Below are 25768 nucleotides of genomic sequence, written 5' to 3'. Positions count from 1 at the left end.
AAAACGCCCGACTCAGCCATTTGCCACAGTCACGAGACTCACGACATGACACACGAGGTGGGCTCAGAGTTTTAAGGCAAGAAATACCTCCCCCACCCCCCACCAGAGATCTTTCAGGCTCCAGACCTGCCATCTCCCCGCACCAAACGTAACCGGCCAAAGGGTTTCAGGTGACCCAAAACACAGTACACAAAAAATAACCGGGGAGAGCCCTACATTGTGGAAAAGCGAACGATGCCCGACCGGGGCTTCTCTGCGGGGCCCGGCCCCCGCCCCGCCCCCGGCCCGACCCGCACGGAGATACCCCCCGGCCCGCGCCAGGCCTCACCTCACACGGAGACCCACCCGCTGCCCGAACTCACCCACCAGCGCTCTCCGGCCCCCGGACACGGCCGCGCTGCTCTCTCAGGCGGCTGCCGCAGGCGAGGCTCGGGCACCGCCAGGCCTCCAGGCGTCCCGAGGGGCTGCCGGACACCGCAGGGGATGGCTGCCGGCGGCCGGACCGCCGGGGCGCTCCCCGCCCAGCTCCCAGCAGGCTCCGCCGGCCGCGGGCTTCCCACGCCGGGCCGCAGAGGGGCCCCGGCACCGCACAGGGACGCCTCGCGACCCGCCCGCCACACGCACCGCTCCCGCCCCCGCTCCGCCGCGCCGCGCACGCGCCACCGGAAGCCCGAGCCCCGCGGGGCGGCCCTTAAAGGGCGGCCGGAAGGAACGGCCCCCACCGGCCCCGCCACCGCGCCCAGCCGGTGAGCGCCAGCGCCCCCTGCTGGCCGGGCCGCGCTCAGCTCGCGAGGGCGCCGAGGGCCGGGCGGGGCGGGGCGGGACGCGCCGGCTCGGGGCCAGCGCCTTCTCGGGGCGAGCGGGAAACCCCTGCGGGCCCCGGTCACGGCCGGGCACAGCCGCGCGCCCTCCGAGAGCTGCTGAACGCGGCTGCCGCTCGTGACACATACCGAGCCGTCTGCGACGGGAGCGGGCAGAGGAGGAAGTGGCCGGCGGCCGCGGGGCCTGGCCGCAGGCGGGGGGGGGGGGGCTGGGGCCCGGGGGGCCGCCCTGCTGGGTCACTGCCCTGCGCCGCACCGCGCTGGGGGCTGGGGCCCGACCGGCGCCGGGCGACCGGGGGCAGCCACGAGCAGGGGGCCTGAGCTTAGCCACGGCCTGCAAAACACCCCGAAGCGTGAGACGCTGCAAGGCCAAGGTGGTCCTTGGCAATGGGGGCGCCTGGGCTCGGCCTCCGCCTTACCTGTCCTGGGTCTGCGTGGCGTTCCAGGGGAATGGTGTTTTCCTTGTGCGGAAGGTGGGCTGGCCGTTCGGCCGTGCCCCGGCCGTTACCGATCCTGCCAAAGGCGCTCGCACGCTCTGGCCCATTACTGCTGCGGTACCGCGCCGTAGCAGAAAGGTGTTGTGTTTTCTCACAAAAAGCCTCCTATGGTCAGTTGAAGAAATAACCTCCTTCCGTGGCACTGACTCTTTTTGTACAGTCCATAGCCGGCTTTCGGCTTTTGTCTTTACAGCATTCAGTTTGCTTTCTGCCTAGCTTTCTACCTGCTGTGAAACATTTGGATGGTTTTTTCTTGTTGGTTTTTTTTCCCCCTACTTGCTCCACAACTCCCACACCAACCACCCAGCGCGGCTCGCCTTTCAGCCCCCAGACCCAGGAGCCTTGCCCTGGGACGGCCCTTACATGTCAGCAGAGTTGTTCCAGCTCTCACCCTGTCCCTACCCAGCTGAGGACGTCTGTGTCCGTGGGAGACACCCAGACACTCCCCCTGCAGCGTGGCAGTCCCCTGCCCCGTCAGAGAAAACTGCGGCAATATCGGCTAAGTTTAAAAGCGTCGGCAGGAGGTGCAGAATACGTAAATAAAGCGGCGGTTGGCTGCCGGGTATGGGTGCGATATAAATACATTTTGTTTACAGGCCTTCGTGCCTATTCAGCGTTGAACGGCACCGCAGCCCACCCACCCCGGGGCTCACGGGGCTCGGAGAAGGGTCTCTCCAAGGGCACAACCTAAGGCAGCGCAGGAAGCCCAGCTGCCACGCTCCCAGTCGCTACGGGACGCTTGCTTACAGCTACACCGACGAGGGTACGGATGAGGCTGGAACTAGCAGAAATGCTGACTCTTCTGGCCTTTTATTTGTGGAAGGTACAGCGCGCGAGCCTCGGCGGCTCACAGGAGAAGCGCGCAGTGCTGCCTAACTCTCATTCTCAGCTCACGTACTACTGCCAAAGCTCCTGCCCTGTGCTGTGCCAGATGCCGGCTGGCGTGAGCACCTGGGCTCCTGAGGGACCCCCTTGTCCTGAGAGCCAGAGGTACTCACTTCCCTTTGCATGAGGCCTGTAGGAGATATACCCTGCAATTTAAAAAATCCGTATCAAATGTGGCAGACTCAAAGAGGGCATTTTTAAAAAGGCAGGTTTGTTTTCTTTGTTAACTTTACGATCTACAGCCTAGCAAAGAGCTCCCTTCCAGTGTCAGTCGCTTGGCTTTCTCCCCTACTGACGAGGTCCCAGCCTCCCAGTGAGATCTCGCTGGAGATATTCTGAGTTTCCCTCAAGTACGGGGCTGCCCTAGCCCGAGGCCAGCGAAGAAGCTGACTTTGCCCGTGCCTGAATCAGCAACACGTCCAGCAGGCGACTTGCAGAGCCCAGGGAACCCTCGTAAAGAGGTTTGGGGGTGGGGCGCGCCACATCTGCGGCATCGGCCGTGGGAAAGGACCGGCGCAGTAAAACAGGTGGGTGAAACCGCGGTCCGCGCCAATACGTGCTGCTGCCTGGGGCATCGCTTTGCTGCGGGTCAAGTCAGATGCTCTCTGTAAGAGTCAGTCAGGGTAAAGGCAGCAGCAGATTTCTTTTCTGCTCATTTTAACAAAGGCTGGACGGAGCCCATAGAGGAAGGCACTACGCGTCTTGCTGGGTTGGTTTCCCTGCCTTCTCGTAAGCTGTCGCGGAAACTTGCACGAGGAAAGCCTGTGCAAGCTGATGACAGCCACACACGGTTGAAGAGGGAGCAGACGGTGAGAGCAGAGGTGTGCGCTCAGGCTGTGCGCTGGAAGCTAATGCTAATGCTGCAAAATAAAGAGTGGATTTTCTTTTTTGGGTTTAGGTGAGCGCTAAACATGACATGTGCATATGTGCGTGTGTCTCTCGCAGGTTTTTGTCATACACCCCACCCTCCCACCCCAAAAAAACAACCCACACATGCCACGCGTTAAACAGTGCTTTTCCATTGTACTTAGAAGTGCTTACATAGGTGTGTTGGTTTTTTTCTTTTTTATTTTTTAATGCAGAAACAGCAATACGATAGATTTAATACAGCTAGCAATTAGATGGGTGTAGCTTTAGAGCGTCGGCTGTTTACAAAGCAACCGCACACCTTCTTTAACTCACAGTTTAAACAAGTAAACTTGCAGTGCATCACACGTGCTTTGTACAGTCACGTTCCACACGGCAGGCCAGATGCTTCACCCTGCCTTGTCCTTGTTGCCCCGACTCCAACGGGACCGCCGAGGCCATCCTGGGGACAGCGCCGCTTTCTAGCAGCTGGGTTGCTTGCCTGGACGCCCCACAGACAAAGAGTCATTTCCCCACTGAACCTCTTCTCAAATAATTTCCTAGCCCTGCAGGCCCCACGTCCTTTGGTTCATATTTCCTTTTTTCCGGGCTTGATGCACAGGACCGACGATTTCCAGAAATAGAAACAGAGGCTGATTCAGTCCAGGCTCAACATTCTCTGACCTAAACCAAACTGTCTTCGAAGAGATAGCTGTACCGTAGGCACCACCTCGGGAACAGAAGTTGCCCTGTCATAAAAAAAAAAAAAAAGAAGGAAAACAAGGCATTTCAGGCTGAGGAGGCTGAGCGGTGTGCTGGGGGCGGTGGGGGTTGGAAAGAAACAGTTCAGACGATTAGAGCGAGCTTAGCGTTGCAAAGCGTGCCATTATTTTTAATTTGGCAGTCAGAAGACAATAGATTCTGACACTGATTTCCTGTGTGCTGCGGGAGTTCTCTCCTCAGCATTCCTGTGCACCATTTTACTTTTGTGTCCCGTCCGCTTCGCTTTTGCGCTGTAGCTCTCCGGTTCTAGCTACGCTTCCCACCACCCCCATTACTCTTTGACAAGCCCAGCTCTCACTGTGCTTCCCTTCCCTTCCCTTCCCTTCCCGTATGCGCGTGCAGGGAAAAGCCCGCGCGTCTGCCACTACAGGACACGCTCTGGGAGGCAGGAGAGATGACGACGCTCCCTGACAGAGGACACAGCTGAGGGGCGGTCCGCCGGGGCTGGGGAGATGGCAGCACCTTCCCTCAGCTGCCCCATCCGAGCACAGGTGCAGGTGAGCACTGAGGAGAGACAAGCAGGCAGGAGCCGCAGAGCGAGAGAGAAAATAAAATTCACGGGTGGGTGCTACTTGCGTCTCATTTTTAGCGCAAGGGATGAATTCTCAGCACATTCTTGGAGCTGCCCCTTTGGGACTCACGGAGAAGAGGGAGGTTGGCCACGCGGTGCAGCCCAGCTCTGCTTCCCCTAAATGGTTTTACTGTTCAGGTGTTGCCCTAATCTGGCCGGTACCCCTGCAAAGAGTTTGGGATTTCTGCTGCCTCTCCGGGCCAACCGCAGACCCTGACTTCATCGCAGCGAATGACCCTGCGCTCGTCAGAGCGGTTGCCGAGTCACATCCCGCTGCCTTCCCTGCAGAACCGGTGACCCTTTTTCAGCCCTTGCCCCCTCTTCTCTCCGCTCGTTGCCCATCCCTTTATCAGTGCCGGCACCGATCCTGCCTCCAGCTCGCCCTGTCTCCACCTGCGAGCGCCCAACAGGAGCTAAATGTCTCCTCAAGGACGCACGGAAGAGACGCGCAGGTAACCCAGCACAGACCCCCTGCAAACATCTTCTTTCCATTTGCTTTCCTCTCCTGACACGAAGAGATGACTTAGGAAAAAGCGTACTGCTCGCACTTCACCTGCACTGCTTCTACTTTCACTTTCGCTCTCCTTGGCAGTAATTAATAGCGGTGGCTGGGGGGGCTGGGGCATTCCCCCAAAGCGGCTGCAGTTACATCCGGGCGGTTGTGGCACTCCATTAGCTCTGTAGTTTTTAAATCTAAATCTTCTGGAATTGTTAGTTCTGCTCAGGAATCACCCGTACCTGCAAATTTTCTTAATAGCTACGCTTGACCCCAGCCACTGTTTAACAGCTCACCTTTATTTCTCTTCATTTAAGAACCTAAAGCTTCGTTTACTGCTTGGGTTGGAAGCAGGAGCTGTCGCTGCCTCTGAACTTTCTAACAGCCCTGTTACAATTTCAGTACTACCCGCTCCCAATTTAGCTTTCCGGGTCGATTTTCATTCTAGATTCGAAAATTTCCTTATTTTGTTTCTGATCAGGAGTCATTAATGCCTGCAGTTGATTTAGTAACGGCTGTATTTAGATTGAGCTATTAATGACTCGCAACTCTATTTATGGCATAAAAAAGGACTGCCTTTATTTTTTTTAATTACAGATTAGGAATAATGACTGCCTGGTTTGTTCAGTAATAGGTGTGATTAAATTTAGTCACGACTCCTCCCTAAATAATATGTATTTATTTGCACTCTAACAATTTAACCTTCCCTTTACCGGCCAGGGGCACCGACAAGTGCCCGTGCGTACCTCCGCTCCCCCTGCGCCGGCTCCCCAGGGAACAGCCTCTTACCCTGACCAGAGTCTGCAGCGGCCCGTTGTCATCCCAGCTCCTCGCCCTCGAGAAAGCGGCCGCCTGAAGCGGCGGCAGCTCCGCTGCTGCCCAGAGGGGACGGAAATGGCGCGGGGTAAAGCTCTCCGGGCCGCCTGCGTCCCGCGCGGAGGCGGTGACCTCAGCAGCCTGTACGCTGTTGGGGCCGAGCCAACAACCTGAGGAGGAGTCGCAGGGCGTAGCTGTTTCTGCAACAACCACGCTTTCCCGCCTGGCTGGACAAGAAAGCGGGGCCTGCGGGGGCCTGGAGAGGCAGCATCGCTGCAGGTTGTGCCACGGCTGTTGAGAGGCCAAGGCAACACCTGAAACAGTGAACGGCACAACTAGTGAAAACCCCCAAGGTTCCGGGTTCAGTAAAGACAGGAATTGCAGCAGCACAATAAAATGATCTCACGAGGGGAAAAAAAACAGCAAAGCAAAAACCAAACCCCAAACAGAACACCATACCACTAACCCATCTCACTGCCCCCTCAGCGCCCAAAACAGCATCCCGGGAGAAAAAAAGCAAAGCAGGCCACAAGGGACCTTTCTAGTACAGATGCCGCCAAAGAGTGCCAAGCTCTGGAATCCTTACCTCAGGCAACGCCTCCGCTTCTCTAAACGCCAGAGCACGCCTGCCCGGGGGGCTGAGACAGCCCCAAAGCTGCGACCGCCCGAGGGAACACGGGAGCACCGACGCCAGAGAAGCCCAGGGCCAGAGCCGGGGCTCTTCCACCCCCGGGCCCCGCCCCCGCCCTTCCCACAGCGCCCCGCGAAAGGGGCGGGCCGAGCCCCCCGGGGGGTGAAGGCCCCGGGAGCCGTACGAGAGCCGCCTGGAGTTCCCGGCACGGGAGGGAGGGGGGAGAGAAAACACCCAAACTGAGCACCCCGAGCGGAGCAAACACAGGCTCGGGCTGTTGCCGGGGGGCGGGGCCTGTCGCTAAGCTGGGTGGGGCCAGGGGGGTCAGACATCAGCCCGCCCGCCCACCCACCCATCGCCAGGGGCGGGGCCCGTTGCCAAAAGCATGGATAGGGGTATCAGCACCACCCTCACCGGGCTATCGCAAGGGGTCAGGACCTGTCGCTAAGGGCTGTGCCTGCACAGTTCTGCCCCCCACGGTGCCGTCACCAGGTACCGGGGGGGGGGTGTCACTAAGTGGTGTGGAGAGGTGAGCGCGGCAAAATGTCGCTACAGCCCGTGCACGGCTGCTGGCTGCAGTACCGCAGTTTGGTCGCACGGTGGCAGCAGCGAGCTAAAAGGGCGCCACTGCCCATGCGCGGCTGCCCACCTGCAGTACGAGGGTTTGGGCGTTCGGTGGAAGTGGGGGCAGAGAATAAAGAGCCACCGCGCATACGGAACTGCCTGGCTGCAGTACCGGCATCTGCTTGCACGGTGGCAGTAGTGGCCAGAGAAAAACCTCACCATCGGGAACGTGTCGCTCCTCGTCTGCAGTAGCCAGTTTTGCTCGATCGGTGACTGCCGCGAGCGGGTAAGGGGAGGGTGGGGGACTCCCCACCAGGGTAGCGCAGCTCCCGCCTGCGGTAGGGGGGTTTGGTCACTCGGTGGCAGCAGCGAGCAGTGACACATCGTCGCCACTGCGCATGCGTCTGTTCCGGGTGCAGTACCACGGTTCGGCCGCACGCTGTCAGCAGGGTCCACCATCGCCACTCCGCATGCGCGATTCCCGGCTGCCGTAGCACAGCACGGCGGCAGCGGCACGACGTCCGTGACTCTTCCCTGGGGCAAGACCCGCGCCGGCTCTGGGTCACGTTCGCCGGGATAACGGAACTGTTACTGCGTGCGCAGAGCTCATGCTTCTCTGCACCTTCCCCACTCCCGCAGCCCCAGCAGTGTCAGTCGTTGCCTCCGCACCACCCAGCACCAAAGTGCCTCGAGCATTTTAGTCCTTCCGACTCAACTGCTTTGAAAATTAGGTGGCCGTTACTGTCTTCCCTCCTGCCCCACTCACCCCCACCCCACGCCCTAGGGAGGAGAAGCAGCACAAACGACCTGGGGAGAAAGGTCCCCTTTCCCACCCCCCACCCCCCCGGAGTGAGCCCCATCAGTTGCTGTAGGCCTGCGGCATCAGGGCTGTGACAGGGAGAGCAGCAAGTCAACAGGTCCTAGAGGGTTAAAGAAGAAAATCAATCAGGGGAACACAGCTGCCCTTCCGAAGGCAGGCTGCCTGGGGTGAGGGGGGCAGCTGTGCGTCAGGGCACGGGGCAGCCAGGCAGACCAGGTGCCAGTGGCTGACCTGCAAAGGACTTGTGCGCTGCTGAGCCTTGGGCTTCGTTGGCTTGGCAGCGCCTCGCCTCGCCTCTGCACTGCCAGGACCCTGCTCTGCTCATCCTGCGTAAGCACAAGGCTTCAGCGAGCACAGAACAGGAGGCCAGGGGAAGCGGGGGGGGGGGATGTCACCGGGGAAAAAAGGGATCTGTGATGTACTGCGATGTACTGAAAGGGAAATGGGATGTACCGGTAGGAACTGAGATGTACTGGGTTGTACAGGGATGTACTGGGAGGGAACTGGGAGGGAATTGGGATCCACTGGATGTACTGGGATATACTGGGAGGGAACTGGGATGTACTGGGAAGGCACTGGACGTACTGGGGTAGAACTGGGATGTACTGGGATGTACTAGAATGTACTGGGAGGGAACAGGGATGTACTGGGAGGGAACAGGGATGTACTGGGATATACTGGGAGTGAACTGGGATGTACTGGGAGGCACTGGGAGGGAACTGGGATGTACTGGGATATACTGGGAGGGAACTGGGATGTACTGGGAGGGCACTGGGAGGGAACTGGGATGTACCGCTGTGTACTGGGACAGAACTGGGATGTACTGGGAGGCACTGGGATGTACTGGGAGGCACTGGGAGGGAACTGGGATGTACCGGGAGGCACTGGCATGTACTGGGATGTACTGGGATGGAACTGGGAGAGAACTGGGATGTACTGGGAGGCACTGGCATGTACTGGGATGTACTGGGATGGAACTGGGATGTACTGGGATGTACAGACTACAAAATCCACACAACACCACAGACACAGGCTGGAACTACCCTGCCTGGCAGATGCCCGCGTTTTGCGGAAAGGACATCACACCCTCTCTCTGCCCAAGAGTGATCGATCTCTGATCGGTACTCTCCGCTGATCTTAAAACCCCTGCCTGCCCCACCTCCGCTTCCCCCAACCAACCGGCCACCCTCACAAAGACAGCATCAGTCCCTCAACTTCCCTTTCAAAATGCTGGGGTTCAAAAGCCATCCTTTAAAAAGGCCACACAGGCCATGTAGGATGGTGCTGCAGTCACACAGATCCTCTTCATCGTCTCCAAACATGGAGTGCCATCAGTCAGCGTCACACCACTCAACGCTGACCTCTTCCGCAATGGTACCCTCCTCGGAAGCACTGTGAAGTTCCACTTGCTCCCACTCTAATAAGGCTGGATGTTGTGGCCACCATCACCCATGGCACCTAGAAAATCAGAGAGACAAACCAACCATTGTGCCTGGAAGCGATCGCCTGCTCGCAGACAATTCCACACCTCAAAAATAACGGCTGCTATGGTTTGCTGTTCATCGCGCACCTTGCCCGAGGAGCTCAGGGCAGACATCGTGTTTTGCACATAGTTTTGTGAGTCACTTCACACCTTTAAAACAAAGCATTAGCTAGTCGTAGGTGCTCACAGTGACACGATCTTTCCATAGACATGTGCCAACCTCTGTTCACCTCCTCCCTTCCACGTCTGGCTCCCTGCTGCACATCTGCGGCAACAAGAAAACAAAGGCAACAGCATGCTGACTAACACCCTAACGAACAATGAACCTTCCCCATTTGACTTCCCTACTCCACTAACCCGGCAAATCCATGCTTTGCACTCCGATCTGACATGCTGAGTCAGCAACGTCAGTGAGTTCAAAAAAAAGCCACACAGTAATACCTGTAAGAAGCATACACCCTTCCCTATTCTTCTGCCTACCCCAATAGCCATATCCCACACTCATCCTTTCCCCCAGCACTTTCATACAGCTCCCCTCATCTCCTGGGCCATGCCTCCGGGGTCAGCGGCCACACCAGGCACCTGCTCGTATAGTCCATCCTTATCTGATTACTCAGGAACCGTAACCTTCGATCCCAGGCCCACGTCAAGACATATAGGGAAAGGCACACAGATGTTGCATGCTGCTTTCCAAAAGCAAGAGGCCACCATGCAAAACAGACTAACAAATCCGTTTGACTGACTTGGCAACACAGAGACCCCAAAAGCACTCAACCCAAATGACCAACAGGTTCTAATCCCTGTCCAGTAGTGTCCAGGATATCTCTCTCAGCTTCCCATGTAATAGACAGCACCCCTGTCTGGGACCCTGTTTTGCATGTCCCAGCCCCTCCCTGCCTCCACAATGAAAACTGAACACAACAAATAAGGACTCCACTTCATATCCTCTCCTCCAAATGACGCTTCCTCCCTCTGCTGATGGTCGACACAGATATCCTCATGCCATTCCTTGAATGCAGGCTGGCCCTTGGGTGCCTGTATTGCCAAAGGAAGAGGCGATTATTATGTTCTTACAGTGTGCTCCATCATCCTCTCATTCATCAAGCAATCGAAAGGAAGCTGCCTTCCCCATCGCTACATAACAGAAGTTTGTGCAGAAGATGGCCAAGCCCATCTCCATAAATGGAAAACTCTGCTATGACCCTGCTTTGCCTTTCGGTGACAGCACCTGCCATCAGGGTGCCCCAAACCTCTTTGTGAGTCGCTAGGAAAACCAGATACAACTAGTTCAAAACATCTGGCAAGTAAGATGCGACCTACAAACACCTATAGCCCACCTTATCCCCAAAGCCAGACAGATAGCTGGCTTCTTCCCACACAAAACTCACGTCTTTGACAAATACACCGAACAGGATAACATCTATACTGAACAGCACCAAATCCTTACCCTCTGATACACTTTGAAAGGGGTTTGTGCACCCACAAAATATATACTTACACTATCGACCCATGTAGCACACTTCCTCAGCATCAGCCCCATCAAGAGAGGAGGAAGCCCAACACTACCTACCTGGATGCCCCAGCACTCCATTCCCAGCTCTGCCCCCCTGTCATGAGAAAACACTGGTGAGGATATCTGGAAAAAAAAAGAGGAAAGAGCCACAGGGACCTGGATGTCAAAAGAAAACCTGACTTTACCTTCAGGAATAAACAAAAGAAATCCTGCTAAAAAATTCTAACTAAAACCCAGAAAATATCAAAGCACAGAAAGCTCAAAAGGACAGGACACTATACCATGCAGCAACTGAGACTGCCCACCACAAAATCAGCTCCAGACCCTTAAGCCCAATTCCCTACAAAGCCCCTTAGAGAATTACAGAGGCAGTTGGCCGATGGAAAAACCACGACAGTGTGTCACAGTGACTCAGTGATCTAAATTGGACACCTTATGACTACAGAAACTGGTGCTAAAGCACAAGAGATAAACAAGAACAAAAGAACATAACTGCTGTCACTGATACTGGAGCAAACCTCATTGGTCACTCAAGAAAAAAAGGCAAAAAGGGAACCACAGAAAAAGCTTGCATGCCTGGGACTGCAATAAAAGACAGACCCCCGGCTGGAGATCATTACAAGCACAACGAACACACATCCTCTTCTCCAACAAGTTCCAGGGAAGACAGCAACACAAGCCCATGCTGGAAACAAGTGAGTAGTCAATGCTTCTAGGTAACAATGACTGTGGCATCCTGATGGACTGTGAAGGGATGGATGCAAAAATTAAGTCAAGGAATGCAGTATACAAAAGGCACAGAGGAGCGGAGACCTCAGAGTTCTGGAGCGTACATTTTAATGTACCTTAACATACCTCATGTGTCCTGAGATGAGTCTGACGTTCATCCCCATGTGTTGCAATGCGCAGGCCTGGACAGTTTATGCCGCATCTCTCATTACTTTCTCGCAACCTCACATCAGCTGCCAAGAGACCAAAACAGAACAGACCCCATCAACACCCAAATCCAATGGCAAAACCCATCTGAGAAAGGCTGATGAACCCACCTCCCTTTCCCAACCATCCTCCAGGCCTAAAATTTTAGAACCCCCCTCCTCTTCTCCTGAACGGTCAGGGAAGGAACCCCACCCCTTTCCCACAGCTCCTGCCCTGTTTTGCAGTCCTAAAGCCCCTGGGTCTGATGCTACTCTTCCAAGGTCTGCTCTATGTTCTGTGAGCACCTCCTATCTTCCATCTTCTCACAGACTCTGGGCTCTGCTACAGGCCCACAAAATAAGGGAAGTCCTGATGCTTGTAAACTACAAGGGGCCTGCTGCAGCTACAAAGGTTCTAGGGACAACAACATACTCTGTGGGTGATAAAGAAAAGCCATGAACTGCTCCATACCCCAAGAGACACTATGCCTTATGTCCCTGCTGCTTTCTTGAAAAATGTTAAAACCCCATATACAAATGCATACAACATACTCACCCTAACCACCTACCACAGCATCTCACTATCACATCATGTCACCAGGGGCCTGTTGCTGGGGGTGGGGGATGCTGCCAGCATGTTTGCTGTGGGAGCAATCCCTGGACGTCTTCAATTTTGGAGCCTGGCTCTGGCAAAAGTGAGAGAGAGAGTGGGAGAGAGTGTTGGGACCGCTGGGAGGCTAGGCAAGCCCAAAGTCCCAGTGTTAGTGTGGCTGTGAAAGGGCTGCGAAGTGACAGTGGTGACCAGCAATAGCTTTTAGTCCTGGCACCTTTCATGTGGGAGCAATCCCTGATTGTTCTCAAAGAGCTGGGCTCTCATGAGAGTGAGATTGCAGTTATGTTGACTTGTTGTTGTGGAGAAGACATTTCCACCGTAATCTTTTAATTTGTTTTAAATTTTAGTTATTTTTGCAGATATTTTTGGGCCATTTTCTGTAGTTTAGGAGGAGCGCTGTTACCTACAGCGCGACCTCCGGAGGACTGATAGGAAGGACCAAGGTCCCAAGCAGACAACATCCCTCCAGAGCGCAACTTCCGGAGGGCTGACGGGCACTCCCAGAGCCCTGGAGGACCGCCGGCCCGTAGAATGCGACCTCCGGAGGATTGACGGGCACATCCGGTTCCCGGGAGGACTGCCGGCCCGTAGAGTGCGACTTCCGGAGGATAGACGGGCACATCCGGTTCCCGGGAGGACTGCCGGCCCGTAGAGTGCGACTTCCGGAGGATAGACGGGCACATCCGGTTCCCGGGAGGACTGCCGGCCCGTAGAGTGCGACTTCCGGAGGACTGACGGGCGCTTCCGGGAGGCGACCCTGCCCTGGAGCACTGGTGGGAGGCCCCGGTGCCGTGCGCCTGCCCTCGCTCCGGGCTGTGCCGGTCCCGGCGGCCGTGAAGCCGCCACGGAGCCGCTGGACTTGGCGCGGAGCCTGCCGGAGTCCCGGGGTGCTGGTTAGTGGTGGGAGCCCCACCAGTTTGCTGTGTCCCCACACACGCAACATTATTTATGAGGTGTGAGACTTCCTGTTTTGCATAATTGCCTTATTTGCATATTTAGGCAACAATCGACATTTAATCGGTATTGCTAGTTACAGGTTTCAAGGCTCGAGTTTAGTGATCAGCCGGCTCAGCAGTTATTCCAAGTCAGAACAGCAGTTGGGAATGCATGGCAGTCTAGTAAGATAATAGTATAAAAATAACAAGTGTCTGCGCTTGTGCGGCGCTATTAAATGGAATACTCCTTGGGTGCAGTTAATTAATTCCTTTTACTTTACCTATTTTTTTTAATTGGATAATAATATATTATTGAAGTGGCCTAAATTTAATATTACAAAATGCAGCAAAGGAACTGCCGGCACCCAAAGAGCGGTGCCGTTTGCTGGTGCTGCAGGAAAAATGGCCAGAGCACAACACCCAGACTCATCCAAAAGGGAAGATTCATTACTATTCTGAATCACAATTTCAGATTATGAATTAGAAACCTAATGAGGAGTACTTTAATGACCACAATTACAATTAAAGATTATTATAATAAACTGCTCCCACTTGGTATTCTATCTCTGCTTCATAACTGGACATTTTTATCATTATAAGATTGCTTGGGCATCGTTAGTGCATAAATTTAACAATGTTATTAAATAAATAATAGGCATTAATGATGCCCGATTACTGTTCTAAATGTTTTTAAAATTAACTTTTTGTTAATCACATTTAATTTGCATTAATTATATTTTAGCTTTACTTAGAAGTACCCATCCAAAAAAAGGCTATGTTTAAATTTAGGCAATCATCACTCACTGTTAGTTTTCTAATTTTACTTTTATTTTAAATCTAAATCTTTTAACGTTATGTTAGTTCTGGTTGGGAATCATTACTGCCTGGGATTTTTTTTTATTATCTACAGGCATTATTTAATGATTCATTTTTATTTCTCTTTATTTAAAAGCCTAATGCTTTGATTACTATTTTGCTTCTAAGCAGGAGTCGTTTATTGCCTCTGAACTTACTGAAAGCTATGTTATAGTCTAAGCATTAAAAATACCCAATTTGTTTCCAATTCTCTTTGTTTTAAAAGCTAAAACTCTACTAGTTTGTATCTGATTTGGGGTCATTAATGTCTGCAATTTATTTAATAATGGTTATGTTTAAATTTAGCTAATAGTGACTCCCAATTTATCACTTCAAAAAGGATTTCTAAATTATTAAATTTTTTAATTACAGTACAGATTGGGAATAATTACTGCCTGGTTTGTTAAGTAATAGCTGCAATTAATTTTAGTCATTACTCACTCCTGAATAATATTCCTTTTATTTATTTACACTCTGACATTTTAATTGGTACTTTACTACTAAGTGTTTTAATTAGCACACGTGATTATTTTATTATTATTATTAGCTAGAGTTGTTTCTCTACAGGTATTCCTTCCAAATAGTGCTCTAGTATTTATGTTCTGCTATTTGTGATTTTCTTATATAAATTCATGGAATCATAGGATGTCCTGAGTTGGAAGGGACGCACAAGGATCATCAAGCCCAGCTCCCTTCCCTGCACAGGACAACCGAAAAATCACACCGTGTCTCTGAGGGCCTTGTCCAAGTGCTTCTGGAACATTGCTAGGCTGGTGCCGTGATGCCTCCCTGGGGAGCCTGTGCCAGGGCTCCACCACCCTCTGGGGGAAGAGCCTTTCCCTAATGCCCAGCCTAACCCTCCCCTGGCACATCTCCCTGCCATCCCCTCGGGTCCCATCGTTGGTCACCAGGGAGAACAGATCAGCGTCTGCCCCTCCTCCTCCCCTTGTGAGGAAGCTGTAAGACCGCAATGAGGTCTCCCCTTAGTCTCTTAAATTGGGAGTAATTACTGTCTGCAAAGTTTCAAGTAATAGCTAGGGTAGAGTATAGGCATTTTTTACTCCCAAAGACTACTGTAGTTAGTGTGTTTAAGCTTTTTTCCTAAATATTTTAAAGTAAATAAGTATTAAAAATTCAAAAAGTAGAAACCAAGGACTTGGGAATTCCCAGGAAAAAGAACCAGAGTGCCTCAACGTGACCAGAGATTGGACAAGTGCTACGGTCCAGCTTGGACACTTGATGATTTTGCACCTCAGCTCCCAAGCTTGAAGCTCCACAGAGAGTGACCCCTCCAAGCAAGTGATTTGGCCTTTAGCCATCACCTGCTCTCCTCCAGCTCTGCCATCCATTTTTTTCTGGGAACCCTGGATTCCTGGGGGAACGAACACACGTGCAACAGACACAGCACAACATCAAACCGCTGGCGGCATGGCTGTGCCACCACCACCAGCCACACCCGACTATGCCAACGGGAGCCTCCAGCCGACACAGTGCTGCTGACCCGAGTACCATCAGCCACTGGCTCCACCAACAGCGTGTCCATCGAAACTCACAATGCTGCCAAGACTGCAGCAATGCTACAGAAACAAACGTGAGCTGCGGTGAGGACAGACATGTTACAGCAGCTACAATACGTAATGTGGAAATGCCGTGCCAGCTCACCTTTATTTCAAAGGAAGAGCACATGTGCACACACACAGCACAAAGAACTTTATTCTACATGAGATACACAGCTGTCCTTAGCATTTTCACAACTGCGTCTTCAGAGCAACATCATTTCTGTGATTTGGATTCCCGGTGGAAAACAAGGGAGCTCTGCACGTTGCAGTGGGTCCTCACCCTCCAAACCTGCACACAAGAATAACGCTTCACCCATCAGGTGACACCAGAAACTGGAAAGGTCCCACACTCGCACAAGCCAGTTACGCTCACCTGCTTCACAGCCCAATCCTCCTCTACACTGACCATCTACTTCAGCTCCATGGGCCCTTCGACAGCCAGATTCACAGTCAACTCCCCCTGGAGAGACTCTATATGGCAGAGCAGGGGGGAGGGAAAAAACTCACCTGAAGGAAAAAAAAGGAAAAAAAAAATTCCCGGCTGGGTTTTTTGGGGGATGATTTTTGGTGGGGGGGTAAGGGGGTGTGTGTCTTTTTAATTAAGGAATATGCTATTCCAACTCTTAAGTCCAACCTACAAGGAAAAACAAACCATGTGTACAAGGCTAGACCCATTAAAACCCACAACTCATTCAGCAGGTGCTGACACTGCATCCATTCAGCCGCCTGCCCAACCTGACAAGTGGTTACCACCACACATACAATGCTAGACACATTCACATACATGGCTGAACTTGTACCAGCAGTACGTCCTGGATAGGACTGAATGACAAAGCGGAATTAAATCCTGTGAGAATCCTTCTCTAAGATATCCCCAGTTGTAAAGTGACTCCTGTAGATTACCAGCAACGGTTCTGTCACCAAGACTCCTAGTTTTCTCCATCTAACTCCCTTAACAGAAATAAACAAGTCCCAAAGGATGGAAAAAACCAGGATAGGGTTGACATGAAACAAAACAAACAAACAAAAAAGAATTAGACACTATACCAAGGACTGTAAGTGACACTTAAATGGCTCAAACAAACATAAATTGCAAAGCACCTCAGAAGCGTTGAGAAAGACATGGGAGTCCACACAGAGCAACACTAAACTGCTCCTGAGAGGACTACGCAGCTAAGAGAAGGCCCGTCGAAGACCGGTGGTTCTGATAAGGCGGCTTGACACACACACTGACTCTGTGCCTGGAAGGGAAATGGAGGGGGCTCAAGGGGACAGAAGGCACGGAAAGGGTATGGAGGGAATCAGACAGTTTATCACTGTGCCTACAATGCAAAGAGAAGGATTGTGGCCGGACATGCTGTCCCACAGAGAGTCCTGCAGGGACTAGAGGGCACACAAAGGGCTCTGTATCATGAAAAAGGCAAATAGAGGTCTCTGGGATGCAAGCTACACAAATAGGCAGGTTCCCAGGCAACAAAAGGGGACCGGGGCTGGGTGGGCCAATTCTGGCAGTACAAGGAGGGTAAACGTGGGGTTCTTGTGTCCTCCAAAAGGCAAGCCCAGCTGTCCTGAGAGGAGCAGATTGAAATCAGAGGAGTTCTGAGGGGATCAGGACAAACAAAGGGGTCTTGAGAGGGTACGAGAGGGAAAAACAAAGCTTCTGGGATGAACCAAAAGCAAATGGAGAAGTTTTGAGGGGACCAGAGATAAAAAAGAGGAGATCGAATGGGGCAAAAGGAAAAACAAGCATCTTGATGCTACTGAAGAGCCTGCAGGGACCAAAAGGCAGGCAGGGTAATTGTGTAAATTAGAAGGAAACAAGCTTCTGAGGGAACAAGGCAGCACATAAAAAGCTTGTGAGAGATGCAAACACAAATGGATGGGTCCTGAGAGGAGCAAATTGAAAGTTTCATACCTCTGAGGAGTCCTTTTGTTCTGCAGATTGCTGGTCCACGGGCTTGGCACGCAACTTGGGGATCCCTGCCCAGGCAGTCCTGACCTGCAACACCACATGCACACAACTGTTCTCAGGAAGTCATGCAGTTTCATAAATGGCAAGTATTTCTGCAGAACAGCTTTGACATAGTTGTTTTCCCTCCAGAGGACAGGGAGAAATTGCTCCTGCCCATAGTATTGCCTCTGATAATGCACCTCCCTCCCTACCATCTTGCCCTGCTCCTGCCGCTCCTCTCCAGTCACTGCCCACCTCAGGCACCCAGGGCAGCTGGTTCTCACCTGCATGATTCTTCATGTCCTGCCTCCAGCCCATCCTCTCTGCCCCATATCCAGCAGCCCAGGCACCCTGGGCGAGAGCTCACCCAGGAGGATCTGGCTGCCAGATCGGGCAGAGCAGAGGGCAGGGAGAAGGGTGTCCCTCCACACTGAGTGCCTGGGCACAGTGCAACACAGCAGCACTGCAGCGACATGGGCAGCAGAAGTCTCTGGAGCACAACTGGACCTTCGGATGGCTTCTGGAGCAAAGGAGAGTGGTAATGGTGGGGCTCAAGGCCTGACAGAGGAGCCCAGAGAGAGAGGGCAAAAGGCATGCTTCAGGACATGAGGAAGCCCTCAGGAGGGTTACTGGAGGAAACAAGAGGCTCGAAGTGTGCTACAGGGACAAGAATGGGCCAGAGAGACCAAAGAAGGCTCAGGGACACGGTGAGGAACTTAGGAGGGGATCTGAACAGAGTACATGTCTTCAGGGGGCCAGGGACAGAACACAGACAACTTCAGTGGCGCTTCCTGCTCCGCGTCACAGAGGCAGCCTCAGGAGGGGTCCCAAGGAGACTAAAGAGGTCCAAGCAGGGGCGGGGGGAGAAGAAAGCTCTAGGGCAGAATGAGGGCTGCAGGATGGGTTGGGAGAATGCTAGAGGGGTCCTAAAAGGACTACACAGGCAGGAAAAGGCTCTCAGGGAGCAACAGGCTCTCAGGAGAACTGCCATGTACAGTGCAGGAGGCGCTGGAGGAGCTCAAAGACCAAAAGAGAGGTGGTCCAAGATGGGGTAGAAAGCCCAGTCTTTCACATGAGTTTTGGGGCCCTTCAGCAGTCACAGGGTTGTCCACATTTCCCTGAGACCATCCCCGTGTGCTGTACTGACAGGGCAGTTCTGCACTGTCCCCTCCTGGTACCACCTGTCAAAGCAGACTGAAACATAAGTTTACGTTGAGCTTTTGCTGTTTGTTGAGAAGCTAAAACCGTGAAGAAACACTGAAGATAAATCCCACCTTATCTTTAGGTTTACATGTTTTTATACATTCAGACAAACCATACATTCTCCAGATAAAGGAAAACTTGCTTTGGGACTAGCACCTTGGTATGTTGGAAACTAAGGATATGGTTTAGGGATAGAAGGGTAGAAAGAAAAAGATGAATGAGGAGCAGGATGGGGGGGGAGAGAAAAAGGGAGAAGAGGAAGGAGGGAAGAAAGACTGGGACAGGAAGCAGAACATACAGACAGAGAGAAAAAGGACAAGGAAAAAGCCAGAGAGAAAAAAAGAAAGGGGTGCAGATCAGGACAAAGATGGCAAAGAAAAAAGTGATGGGCTGCAGGATGGAGATGGAGAAAGCGAAAAACATTGGAGGAGCAGGACAGAGGATACAAGAGACAGCTGGCTGGATCGGGGGGATACAGCAAGAAAATGAGACGGGCAGCAGGACAGAGATACAGACGAAAAAGATGGGGACAAGAAGCAGGACAGAGGGACAAAGAAGAAAAAAGGTAGAGGGAGATGGAGAAAGAAGCATTAGGGACAGAGGGACTGTTGTAGTTTAACGCCAGTAGGCAGCTCAGTGCCACCCAACCACTCGCTCACTCCCTGCCCTGTGGGAAGGGCAAAAGTTAGAAAACTTGTGGGTTGAGATAAAAACAGTTTAATAGGTAAAGCAAAAACCACACGTGCAAGCAAAGCAAAATAAGGAATTCATTCACTGCTTCCCATCAGCAGGAAGGTATTTAACCATCTCCAGGAAAGCAGGGCTCCATCATGCATAACAGTGACTTGTGAAAAGAAATGCCATCACTCCAAATATCCCCTCCTTCCCCCACCTTTTACTGCTGAGCCCGATGTCTTATGGTCTGGGATATCCCTTGGGTCAGTTGGGGTCAGCTATCCCGGGTGTGCCCCCTCCAAACTCCTTGCCCACCCACAGCTTGCTCACTGGTGGGGTGGGATGAGGAACAGAGAAGACCTTGATGCTGTGTGAATGCTGCTCAGCAACAGCTAACACAGCCCTGTGTTAGCAATACCGTTTTTACCACAAAGCCAAAACACAGCCCCATACCAGTCACTATGAAGAAATTAACTGCAGCCCAGACAAAACCAGTACAGGGAAAGACAAAGAGAGTGATAGGACCAGGACATAAAGGAAGAAGAAAAAAAATCAGCAGTGGGCAGCAGGACAGAAGGAGAGAGGGAAGAAGGACAGGAAGACAGTCAGAGAGGTACAGAAAACGGGTGAGGGACAGGGAGGCAGAAGATGGGATTCAGAGAACAAGAGGGACAGGAAGCAGGACACTGGAACAGAGAGAACAAGACTAATGGAGAGATGAGGCAAAAGAGAGACAGGGAGAGAGAGCAGGATGAAGATGGAGCAACAAATAATAGGGCGACAGGGATAGAGAGAGGAACAAAAAAAATAGACAGAAAAGCAGAGTGAGCAAGAGATGAAAAAAGGGGAAGGGACCAGGACAGAGCCACCTTGGGCTGGGGACAGATCCTTGGGGGTGGAGGCAGCTCCGGACGCCTGGGTCCCTGACCCACCCTGGAGACACATGCATGCATGGACGGGGGACAGGTAATAGCTATGTTAATGAGTTAAAACTACAAGAAGCTGCAAATGGGCACAACATGATGCAAAAAGGGCGGGGCGGGTGGGGGGGAAGGCTGGGGGAGGGGCAGGGTCCTGGGAGTCCCAGGGCTGGGGAAAGCTAGCAAAGAACTGGAAATAAATAGGAAACAAAATCCCTGAAAAGCAAGAACATATCCTGATGGAGAAGAGAAAATATATAATAATAGTAATACTAACAACAATAATAGATGATGAGGACAATGATGATGGGACTGCTTGTGGGGGGGACTCAGCCTGTTGCGGGGGGAGGGGGCAGGGGTGTTGGGGGTTATGGGGCTTTTCTGGCTAGGATGCTAGAACCAGCCAAGCAAAAGCACTCACTCCAGCAAGCTGAGGCAGTTGGGACAAAAATGTCCATTTCAGGGTATTTGAAGAAGGGTGGGGACAGGGGAGCGTGAACAATACCTGCTCCCTGGTTTGGGGATGCTGGGGGCTCATGGGCAGCAGGACCTCCTGGCAATCTCAACCTGACTCAGGCCACTTTAGTGCTATCAACCTCACCCCACCCCAAAAAAACATGCTGTGACCCCACTTGGGGAATCACAACCTCTGGCCCTACCTCCAAACAACCGCTTGGGCACATTACAGGTTCACACACACTTGCGCACACACACCCCCACAACTTCCCTTCAAAGGGGTGGTTAGGGGAACTTCAGAGGAATTTTTTTTTGTTTTTCTTTTTTCTTCTTTTCTTACAAAAATACATGGGTTTGTGTCTCTTGCACTGGGCAATTTGCCACTCACTGCGTTGGCCTCTTTCCTCACTACCATTAGCACTACCATTATTATTACTCATTGTTATTTCTCCCCAAAAAGCTCCCCCTTTCCAAAGAAAAGAAACAAATGAAAAAAAAAAAAAAAAGAGGAGAGAGCACAGACACACACCCCTGCCCTGGACTCCTGGGCCAGAGGGGAGAGGGGCACAGTCCCCACTCGGCACCAGCCTTGTGACAAAGTGAGCCACATCGGGCCCAGGCTGTTGGCAAACTTGACAGTGATGGGCTCAGCAGCACCCAGCGGCTTCTGCCCAGGCAGCCCCAGGCAGCCTTCTCTGCCTCCACGCACTTGTCAATGCAGGTGAAGCCCACCCCCCCCCGGCATGAGACACCTGTGCGCAGGGAGTCTTCGGGGGCAGAGCTTTAAGACTCTGCTGCATGCCCATGGGACCCACACATCTGGGAAATCCCCCACCTACAGACCCTCCTGTGGGACCCAGGTATCCGAGGAATCCCCTCCAAGACATCCCACTGCCCACCCACAGGATCCAGGAAATGTTCTCCCATTCCCTAGACCTTACTGGGGACCCAGGCATCTGGGCAGCCCCCCTCCCCTGGGGGGACCCAGGTGTCCAGGTGCATCTGTGACCTGGTCGACGATGATGTGGGAGGTGACGATGTGGCTGTACTGGGAGAAGAGTTGCTCCGCCTCCTGCCCTGTGTCCTTGGGGAAGCTGCTCGTGTAGAGGTTGGCATTGCAGATGGAGACCAAGCTAGGCCAGGCACAGGACACCTGGGGGTGGGGGGACAGTATGCCCCAAGGACCCATGCATCTGGGCACCAGAACCACCTCCCACCCATGGGCCCCACCCTCAGGGACCCAGGCGTCTGCTCCCCTCCCCTGCAATGGACACCCTGGTGTCCACCTACCTGCAAAGGACCGCAGCATCCACACACACACACACTCCCTGAACGGCCCCCTGGTGTCCATCCCCACTGAGATGTATCTGACCCACCCCCAAGGGACTCCCTGGTGTCCAACACCTTGGTGACCTTGGTCTGCAGCTGAGGCCTTTGAGGGTGCTGATGGCCTTGTTGCTGTCACCCATCTTAGCACAGTTGACAAAACCATAGCCCAGGGGCTGGGCCTGGGCCTGTAAGTCTGCTTACACCTGCCTCCCTGTAGCTGCACCATGGCTGCATCTGCAATAGCCAGCCACACACTTAGGGGAGAAACCGCAGACCAGAAGTTGAGGCAAAAAGCCAGGGAAGATCAGATAGGTCCTCCAGGCAGACCCTGCCCGGTACCATTGCTGTGCAGTGCCATCTCCCCTTTCCCTGCTACCTTCGGGTGGCGTCATTAGCAGGCATGAGAATCGCAGGTGCCCCAGGCAACTTGAAGGAGCTCTCTTGCCCTGGCACTTATCCAGGAGAAACTTGTCCCAGGCTGCCAGCCAAACCGCTGTGCCACCATCAGTCACTAGCAATGCCTGTGAGGAAAGGACCGGGCATCTACCTCTTTATTGGCCATTAACCAACAGCCCACCAGTACCACAAAACACATGGTCTCTCTCTCTTTGGGTTCACCCAAATGGCCGTGTTGATGACTTCCCTGACAGCCACCCTATCCTGCAACTTCTTTTGCTTCTAGCCCTGCTCCTTGCCTTCACTCTGTGCCCTCTCATTATCGCCTCCTTCCTCCATACACTCTTCACGACCATTATTTGCTTCCACAGCTGGAAACCTACAGGCAAGACAACCCCAGACCAGGAAGAAATAAAACAACAAAAATCACAAAGCAGCCTAACTACATCCCTGAACATCCCTGAACCGTCTGTGCTAGATGCAGGAATAAGCCATCAGAGGAATACAATAAGCACAGAAGAGAATGCCAGCCAGAAAAACCATACAACACACAACAGCGTAGCACAGGTATCCTGCTGGAAATGAAGGGCCAGAGAATGCTGCTCATTAGAAAATCGTTAGCAGCACTGACACAGCAAGATGGCTAACCCAAAAGACCTCAACTGTGAAGGTCATGATGCAGATGGCACAACACGAGGACAGACTAGGCAAGATGGATCAGCAGCTACTTCCCACTGGAGGAAGGCCAGCAGAGCTGAAAGGGTGGTCATCGCGATGGCCAGACTGAAAGACTTTGGCCAAGACAACCACAGTAGAGACATCACTACAGGCAGGTGGAAAAGGACCTGAGGCTGATGCGTTAGAGAATAGAGCCAGCAAAACAAAGATGACTAGGTCTAAGAAAGGTGGACAGAAGGGCCTACAAACCTGGAATGCCACGATGTAGCACTCCCCACAACAGAAGACACACCTGATCTGTGCAAGGTCTGGCTTGCTTTGAAAAGTGCACTGAGGGAACTGAGGCACATGGAAAGGCACGCTGAAGGCCACAGAAAGCATGGGTCCCCCCATGCAAAGGAGAGATAGCAAACCTGAGACAACCAGTTCTAAGACGGCTGGCAAGGAAAACCTATGATACAAGAACACCACAATGCAACACTCAGTGCTTCAGCATGGAGAGCAAGATGAGACATCTGATCTGTGCAGAAGGGATTGGTGAGTTCAGGTGGTGCTCGCAAAGTGACAGGTGTGGTGGCACAGTGATACACGTGTTGTGCATTTCAAACAGTAGGAATAATGCAAGTAAGAGTTTGGAAGTCAGAATGCCCATAGGCAAGACTGATGAAGCCTGACAGGTCCCACAGGTACCACGTACCTGATGGGTACACAGCAAAGAAAGGCCAGAGCCCTCCCTTCAGGCCTACCCTCCCCACCTACCTCCAAATTCCTCACTTCTGTAAGGCTCCCACCTCACATCCTCAGTATAGCTCTACAGGTATTCTGTCCCTAGAAGGCACTTCTAACGGATGTCTCCTTTCACCCACCCACCATTTGCTCTGCCTCCATGGCGGCTTCTCCAAAGCCTCCCTGACCACAGCCTTGCTGTGTGCAAACTGCCGGTGTCCCCCACTGCACACCCACAGCCCTGGTGCCCATGCCACCAAGCGCGAGACCTGTGCAGCCCCACTGAGCTGCTCACTCAGTCCTCAGCACAAGACATGGGCATCATTACTGACAGGAGACCCAGCAACAAGGCTGCGTCAGCTCTGCCCTGAGCATCGTAACAGCAGGAAGGAAGAACCTAGGAAGAGATCTGACTGGGAACACAGCACGCTCCCTCCATCCCACATGCCTTTTCCTGGACGCCTCCATCGACACATGTCAGACCACGACCACAAACACAGCTTTTCTTATGAATTTTGCTTCTCTTTTGTTACATTCTTTTTGTGATTACGGTTCCGGCTCAGCAAATCCTGTATTTTGTCCCTTCCCAAGAACAGTAAGCTTACAGCGACCCATGTAGATTCTCTCATCCCCTTCCCGAGAAGGAAAGGAAAAAGGTCATTCATCGCTGCTAATAAATGAGACCTGCCTCCCTTTTCAAAGTTACAGACCTCCGTTTGCTCCCAGCAGACCCCCAAATTCGGGCACGACGGCACCACCCTTCCCTCGGGCTGCGCCCCCGCCCCGGCGCAGCTAAGCCACGTTGCCTCTTCCACCACGTCCCACCCGGCCGGCGCCCAGCACGTCGTGCCGCGGGGAGCGCGGCGGCGGGGAGCGCGGCGGGGGGCGGCGGCGGGGGGGAGCGGGGCGGGGGGCGCCGCGGGGAGCGCGGCGGCGGGGAGCGGGGCGGGGGGCGCCGCGGGGAGCGCGGCGGCGGGGAGCGCGGCGGGGGGCGGCGGCGGCGGGGAGCGGGGCGGGGGGCGCCGCAGGGAGCGCGGCGGCGGGGAGCGGGGCGGGGGGCGCCGCGGGGAGCGCGGCGGCGGCGAGCGGGGCGGGGGACGGCAGCTGCGAGCCGCAGAGCCGCTCGGGGCGGCGGCGGCAGGGGGCGGAGGGGCGGGGCGAGGGGCAGGGCGAGGGGCGGGGCGGGTGCGGAGGGGCGCGGCTTGCGCCGCCGGCCTGCCACGGGCTGGCGCCGAGCCGTCGCTATGGAAACGCCGGTTCCCGGCGCGGGCCCGCGAAGGGGGCGGAAGGGACTCCCCCGACCACCCGGCAAACAGACCCACAGCCCACGCGGGAGGAGCGGGAGCAGGACCTGGACATCCCGAACGCTCCCCGCGGGTCTGCGGTGCGGCCCGGCAGGGCACGACGGGCCGCGGGGCCCTGAGGAAGCCCCCACAGGCGGAAGGGCCCGGAGTCACCAGTCCCTGGGGACCTGCCCCAGCCAGAGAGACACCTGCAGTACCTGGAAAGTCCCGGAAAGCCTAAGAGACTCTGGCAGGACACCTTCAGGCCCTGAAAGAACCCCAGTCGGTCTGAGAACAGGCCCAGGGACCAGGAAAAATGCTCTTAGGCGTGACTTGGAGGTTCTGGAAAAGCCCAGTGAAACTACAGGAGCCTTGGAATAACTGTGAACACCCCAGCATACCTGGAGCAGCTCAAGCAGCATGAAGACATCTACTCAGAGACCTGGAGAACAGTCCCAGCAATGTACTAACAGCCTTGAAAGAGCCCCAGAGCATCCCCAGAGACACGAGGACAGCCTAAACCATCCAATTTATAGGTTTGAAATGCCC

General features: G+C 53.7%; 2 long non-coding RNA genes across 3 annotated transcripts; both read right to left on the bottom strand.

Annotated features, from left to right (window-relative positions):
• Window positions 1-3206: 3206 nt before the first annotated feature.
• On the bottom strand, window positions 3207-5824 carry LOC142048669 (uncharacterized). Its single transcript, XR_012657512.1, has 2 exons — window positions 5646-5824; window positions 3207-3798 (listed from the first exon to the last, which is right to left on the bottom strand). It is a non-coding gene; the product is annotated as an uncharacterized LOC142048669 (long non-coding RNA).
• Window positions 5825-8629: 2805 nt separating this feature from the next.
• Window positions 8630-24791, bottom strand: LOC142048592 (uncharacterized). Of its 2 annotated transcripts, XR_012657504.1 has the most exons (6): window positions 24647-24791; window positions 17518-17601; window positions 12197-12326; window positions 11582-11688; window positions 10784-11470; window positions 8630-9188 (listed from the first exon to the last, which is right to left on the bottom strand). It is a non-coding gene; the product is annotated as an uncharacterized LOC142048592 (long non-coding RNA). The 2 variants fall into 2 exon arrangements; XR_012657505.1 differs by lacking the exons at window positions 17518-17601; window positions 24647-24791 and adding an exon at window positions 12468-12712 and having other exon boundaries at window positions 8630-11470.
• Window positions 24792-25768: the final 977 nt, after the last annotated feature.

This window comes from Phalacrocorax aristotelis, chromosome 26 (assembly GCF_949628215.1).
Source record: "Phalacrocorax aristotelis chromosome 26, bGulAri2.1, whole genome shotgun sequence".
Taxonomy (NCBI): domain Eukaryota; kingdom Metazoa; phylum Chordata; class Aves; order Suliformes; family Phalacrocoracidae; genus Phalacrocorax; species Phalacrocorax aristotelis.
Note: the sequence above shows the minus strand (reverse complement) of the source record. Positions and strands in the feature narration are given on the sequence as shown.